The 7,216-nt window shown below is 37.3% G+C and overlaps 1 long non-coding RNA gene across 2 annotated transcripts in view; it reads right to left on the reverse strand.

Annotated features, from left to right (window-relative positions):
* Nucleotides 1-7,216, reverse strand: part of LOC148186469 (uncharacterized) — a 43,916-nt gene that overhangs the window by 25,683 nt on the left and 11,017 nt on the right. The gene's annotated exons all lie outside the window — the stretch shown is intronic.

Raw genomic sequence — 7,216 nt, forward strand, 5'->3', positions numbered from 1 at the left:
TGCATTCATCAGACTTACCCTTTTCATTTCCATCGCTTGATATTTAATCCTGTGCTGTGCTATTTCAAGTTAATTGGCTGAGAATGTTTGTTTTGGCACAGAGAATGCTACGAGGACATTTCTAAATATCCACAAGAGAAGGCTAGTGAATTATAGTGAGTCATCCTTGTTGATAAGAAAAGTCTGGCAATTGTGATGACTTTAATGATTCCTGACTTTTCATCTACCGCCACCGTAAGGTTTATCTTTGGGATTGTATATGAAATTTCTAAACTATTGATTGGATTGCAATAAAGTTTAGTATAAACATTTATGCCCCCCACAGGATTAGTTGTAATCAATTTGCGGATCCCCTGACGTTACTGATAGCACCATCATCAGGTCAAATTTTTTTTAATTTGTTTCCTGCGGTTGCACCGGTTTGTCAGCCCATTAGCACAGTGATTTTGAGCACGTTAGCATGTTGATGTTAGCATTTTTTTGCGCTGTGCCTGAGTGCAGCCTTGCTGAATGCTAGCTGTAGGCTCCTGTTATTAGTGTGTTATGAGTCCAACATTTTCATGGAATTTTTTTAAATTATGTATATGACTACCAGCATGAAGTACATTTGGTGAAATTAAGGTTGTGAGTGTAAATACAGTCGGTACAAGTGAGTGTAAATCACAAGTTTCATCATGATAAAATATATTATAAAATATATTGATTCTTTGGACAACAATACAATATTTGCTGATATCATAAAGTCTTTGATCGATATGAGAAGATATCAGTAAATATCCTTATTGTCTTTTTTTTGGGCTGCTTGTCAGAGGCTGCACAAGGTTGCTGGCACTGTTTGAATATTTAAAAAAGGCGGTGCGCTCCGACAGAAATTGTGACACAGACGTGCAATAGAAATTTCAAATTAAAAGTGTATCTTGAAGATGAAAGATATATTGATGATATCATATTGCCTCCATGATATTGCATCAGTGATCATGTAATCTATTTATTGATCTAGATCTAGTTATAAGAAAAAAAAGGAAATTATATTGAAAAGATAAAACATGTTGATGAAATGAAATTATGTGAGTGTGTTAATTAAAAAAAATGTTTTTATAATAAGATATGTTTTAAGAAGTGATTTAAAAGAAGTCACTGATTCTGCAAATCTCAGACTCTCACGCAGAGAGCTCATGAGCCGAGGGGCCCAGAGTGCAAATGATGAAGTTTTTTTGCATCCAGAATACTGCAGCTTCTGGGAGTCTTTCCAGGAGAGTGTGCCTGAACTCAGATATACTGTACATATTTACTGTAACCTTCCCTAAAAGCTCACATGCATTCCAGCAATGACCTTCGCTCAGTTCAAGGGAAAAAATGCAATCCACGGCAGGGGAATTGATCTTGCTCAATGTTGAGGTATTTAGATTCTTGACTCTCAGTCAGTGTGAGGTCTGCAGAGAAAAAAAGAACTGTGTTGAAACTAAATCAAAACTTAGCTTTGAATACAAAGACAAATGACTGCAATTGCATAACAAGCTGACTTAAGTCTAATCTGAATTTCCTATGAGCTTCTGATGAAGTTGGGAGGTGTGTTATCTTTAGCTGAGTAAGAGAACTTACTTTGAAACCAGATGAGTAAGCTGAACCTGTGACTGTTTGACATATTATGCCATTTTCCCAGGAGGCAAGATAAAATAATGCTGTGTGGAGGATGGAAAAATATCTAGGATTTCCTATGAGTAAAAATCCATTTTAGGAAACCCTTTTCTACAGTCTGTCCAGCCACCCGGACGCTGGCATCGTCTGACTTGCACAAGATAAAGAAAATGTCTGTAAAATGCCAGCAGAGAAACAGGAATCTGCGGAGACAGAGGGACCTCTGTTGGAGTCGTGCATTTTCCATGATCACATTACAGTAAGCTTTGCTTCAGTGAGTAATGGACAACACTCATATTGTTGCATAGTGACAACTCTGGTGTTATTCTGTGTTTGCACAAATCTGCTGGTTGAACATTAAATACTGGCTTAGTTTCATAACACAGAAAGAGAGAGGGTGAGAAAAAAAACATCCCTCTAAAGCTGGTTTCTCTCAAACAACACAAGGTCGGCTTATCAGTGTCCTAAAAAGTGATTTGTCTCTGGATGGTACTGGATCTTATCTCAATCTTTCACGTGTCTCCTTGTCCTTTTCATTGTCATATTTTTCCAGCTATTTCCTCTTTGTCACAGACACCATTTTAAAGAGGTAACATTGTCTCCTGGAGTCCCTCAGATCCTTTCCTTGATGGCTCTTTCCCCCCTCACTGTTATCGCATGCTGGCATTTCCACAAAGAGTATGTAGATGAGTAACCAGCACTGTTTATCAAGAATGAGTTCAGCTACATTTTGGGGGATTTTCATGATGTGGTTCATTTCCTCTGTGTTCCTAATCTTTCTATTCAATCCCTTCCATTTTTTAAAATGTTGTTATTATTAATATATTTCCCAAGGATTTCCATTCTTAATGCATTACTCTGTTTTGTCCCATAGTGGGAGGGCAGAGTGGATACAAAACAATGATAACTTTCCTCTGTGGAAAGATTTATTTTTAGTCAGTTTAATCTAGAGAATGAAGAAATTAATGTGAAAGTGAACTGAATCATATGTTTACTCATTCAGCTCATTCAAAACTCTGCAGTTTGCCTAGTAACCAGAACCAAGAAGGAGGAGAGAGCACATCAGTCCTGTTTTAGGAAATTTTGAATTCATTTCAAGGTCCTCTACCTTACATGCAAAGCCCTACATGATCGAAGAGCAAGCAACATTGCTTATCCTTTGTTAACTATTTCCATTTAAGAGAGCTGTGATAATCTGCCACTGGTTTGGTGAAGGTTCACAGCAACAGCTGAAAGGAAATCTGGGATGCAGCTTTATCAAATTTACCCCAAAGCTGTGGAACACACTTCCTATAGATATCAGAGAAGACAGTTCATTAGATATTAAAAAAAGGGCTCAAAACATTTCTTTTCACTTTAACTAGCTTGAACTTTAACTAGCTATAGCCTTTTTTACACAGAGATTGCACTACAGGCTCCATATAAGGTCCCTTCTTATGCCACCTTTGCATTTTTACACAGAACTAAACAACATTGTTATCATGCCGCTCCAGTGTGTGATTTTAGACAGCATGCTGGCATCATGGACACAAAAGAGGCATTTAACATAACAGCATTGGCCTCTAGAATGACATATACCATCTGCACTGGCAGCACTTTCTAAACAATAATGATAGCATAATGTGGCAATAACAATCATTTACCACCCCTGCAATATGGTGGCTTATCTCATGTCGTGTGTAATCTTTTTCTAATGTGTGGACATTTTGTCTACTGTACTTTTTTTGAGTTAGCCACTAACTCATGTTAGTTTTTTTTTAAAATTTCCTGTAGTGGGCCACATACATAACACAGACACATTTTGGTGCTGTTACTACCTTCCGTGGCGGCTTAAAGGCAAGAGGAGCTATGACTCTCAGGCCTGAAGCTTTCTTTTTACACTTCACAGTGCTGCAAATCTTTTAAAATGTTGCATTTTACTTCATTTCATGATTTCATTTTCATGATTTATTGATTTGAAAAGTCTGGTTTTGCTGATATTAAGCTATAATGCCTTCTATATACTCTGTTGTCCTCTTATTTTTTCTTTTTAAGATGTATTTAAATGTCCTGTTATACTGAATTGCCTTGCTGACCTATATATTTAAATGTATATATGTGTGTGTGTGTATATCAATCAGCCAAAACATTGCTCATCTCGTTACAATGCAACATTCTGCCACGACACCTTGCTGGGAACATGACAAAGAGCTCAAGGTGTTGACCTGCCTTCTAAATAACCCAGATCCCAATCTAATCGAGCCCCCACGATGGATCAGGGGTACGTCTGCGGTATCAGGACTCAATCAGATTGAGGTCTGGGGAATATTGAGGGCATGCTGACAGGTTGGGCTTTTTGTCACATTCCGTAGTCCATTCCTGAGCAGTTTTTGTGGTGTGGGATGGTGCGCCGAGGAGTGCCGATGCCAAGAGGAGGGTACTTGGCCTGCATCAGTTTTTGGGTGGCTGGACCGTGACAGGTGGCATCCACATAAATTCCAGGACACAAGGTTTCTTAGCAGAATATTATTGCCTGCAATGATGCTGGAAATGGAACAACACTGTCATATCATTACCATGTATTGAAAGCCCTTTATCACGAGAACAAAAATTCTGTACAAGAGCTGCCATTTTTCACACCATTAATCATGGGACTCACTTGCGTAAACATCTGAGAACAGTTAATCCAAATGAGCTGGAAATGCTTTACAGGTGGCCTGCGAGGCTCTTTGAGGTCGTTCCCTGCATGTCTTTAGACATGAACAGGAAAATTAATCTGATAGTGATCACACTGCTGGCTTTAAAACACACGTTTGAACATTTCCTTCTAATTTGGCAGCAATCTCTGTTTAGTTTTCAGTTCTTCTTTCTTTGTTGCTAGGAAACAACGACCCCTTGTCAAGAGATTATAGCGTACTACTGGCAAGTGTCCAATAACAAGCTATTGAGATTTTAATACCGACCTTCTGAGTATAATATCACTGTTTGTATAAACCTCCTGGAGTGAGAGTCAAGAATAGTGCATGCATTGCCTGTGTGTAGTTTTTGTAAATAGGGAGTGTTTCAGCAACATGACTAGAATCCCAATGCTTGTTTTCTCAACTGAAGCCCTCTGTTTGTCTTTCATAGCCTCCCCTGTTGAATATCTTCTTCTGTCATCTCCTCCTGCTCCCATCTCATGAACTGCCCGAATGACATTTGACCCTGACTGGATTAAAGACGCCTTACTGCGTGCAGCTGTTTATTCTCAGCATTCTCACTTTCCCTATTTCAACTACAAACACATTGTTCTGGTTTCTCTTCATGATTTCTGTGGGTCACAAGGGCTCAGGGGTAATGTGATACACGGCATGCTCTATGCTTCCCTGCAGAGTCTGTGTCTAAGCCTTCAGATATATTTTTTTATTGTGAATAACAACTCATATCTACATCCACTCCATCAGTGCATCAGGGCAAAACTTTCCTTATTTCAAGGATCTCATATCCTGCTGGAATATCCTGTATTACTGAAATCTGGAACAAGTAAAAACAGGATGTGACTACATAATATGCAGTGTGGAAATTCCACATATTTGATTACCTTCTTTAAACGTAACAGTACAAGATGCTTGACATAACAATGTTGTCAGGGAGCAAGGCCACATGTTTATTTTATTACTAAGCCCTATTTATTGACACTGATAATGGATCTTATTAGAACAAATATGATTTCTGAATCACTATTAAATCAAAAATAATAGAAGATTTTGGTTTAAAACACTCAAATTGTATAAAATGGCCTGAAATATCTAAACACGGTGCTGGTAGATCTGCAAACACTCAGTCTGTCTCGAAAATGTTGGTGTGTGGGTTTGAATCTCTGCGCTGGTGACCTTAAGAAGTGTGGGCATAATGAAGCCTTCCAGTATGCATACACAACATTTTAGATAGTTTAGCCTGATTGAGAACAGGAGCATGATGCCATTGCTATCATCAAATTTGTTCCTGTAAAGCAATGTTTAAAGTAAATATCTACTTTAGTCCTATGGTGGAAAAAATATGTCTATACAACAATTTAACTTTAAGTACATACGGTATGTAAAAGTTGTCATGTGAAAGCTCAGTTACTCTAAAAGTTTCACACGCTGCATCAAGTGTCTTAGTTAAGGATGTACGGAGAAAACTGATACTGATACTAGTTTAAACTGTACTAGCACATCAAACTTTTTGAATCATTATGTAATGAGTTATATAGTTGAGATCTTTGACTTTCTTTTCTCCATTTTTTTCATTAGGTCTTTTTCGGTATTTTTTAATAACCTTTTAATACAGTAAAATATGTTTGAGATATATTGGTCCAATTTGCAATATGATTTTTGAATTATCATTTGTTCCTTTTGGGAAAAATATTAATTAAAAGTCCTGTGTGTAGGATTTATGGGTATCTACTGGCAAAAAATTGCATTCATTACTATGTTTTCATTAGTTAGTAATCACCTGAAAATAAGAATTATTGTGTGTGTGTGTTACCTTAGAATAAGCTGTTTATATCTACATATGGAGCGGGTCCTTTCCGATGGAGTCTGCCATGTGTTTCTACAGTAGCCCAGAACGGACAAACCGAATACTGGCTTTAAATAGTTCACGTTTTCGCATCAGCCACCATGTAGAACTATAGAAATTTAAGTTCCATAATGTTAGCACTACATGCCACTAAGGCCTACACACTGAACCTTTAAAACTATGAAATGTTTGTTAGTATTTGTAAACAGAGCAGTAAAACAGACCTATATTTTCAACTACAATCAGCTGAAACCCATAAGAATACTTGAATATGCACATTTTGCTCAAACTCATGTGATCATTAAAAAATTAAGGACATTTCAAGTTTCTAACAGTTACAAACAACAGATATGCTGAGCTGTTATTGAGAATTGAGGAAGTGTAAAAGTCTGTTTTGAATTTAGGATTTCATACTAACCACTGTTTGAAGATCAGCTGAAATGTGCTACACAAATGAACTTGACTAAAGGCGTCTCTTGCACTTCAGCCCAAAACGACAGCAAAATGACTAATGTTGATGCACACTGCATCTTCATCAAAGCAAAAGTCAAAAAAGATAACGATGAAGATGTTGATGAAGAGGGAATGTGCGTCAAAACATTGGTCATTTAGCACCCTATTAAACATTTAAGTGAATCCTGTGCTTCAGTGGTTTTTTTTTTGGGGTGCAGTCCATGTGAAGTGGCCCATTTAATTTACAAATGCACTTGTCTTACTCTTATGTTTGTTTGGATTTTTTGTTTAATTTGTAGACTACCAATTTTAAAAGCACCTTCAGTGGTTTAAGTCCTAAACCACTCAATCTATTCGTAAACACTCAGACTTAAATATTTTCAAATCTGGCAGTTAAATATAATTAAATACAGATGTTTACAAAAAACAGATTTGATGAGTTGTTATTAAGAGCAGAAGAAGGGTAAAGTGACTCAACATAAACTCTTCATAACTCATAAAATCTTCTGTGGCCTAACAGCCCCTGTGTTATGCACTTTGCCTCGGTGTTGAAATGTGCTACACAAAACGTTCCTCACCATTATGTAGGTTGGTTTTTGTTTTT

This window comes from Plectropomus leopardus, chromosome 18 (genome assembly GCF_026936395.1).
Source record: "Plectropomus leopardus strain MGB_pleo_1.0 chromosome 18, ASM2693639v1, whole genome shotgun sequence".
Taxonomy (NCBI): Eukaryota; Metazoa; Chordata; class Actinopteri; order Perciformes; family Serranidae; genus Plectropomus; species Plectropomus leopardus.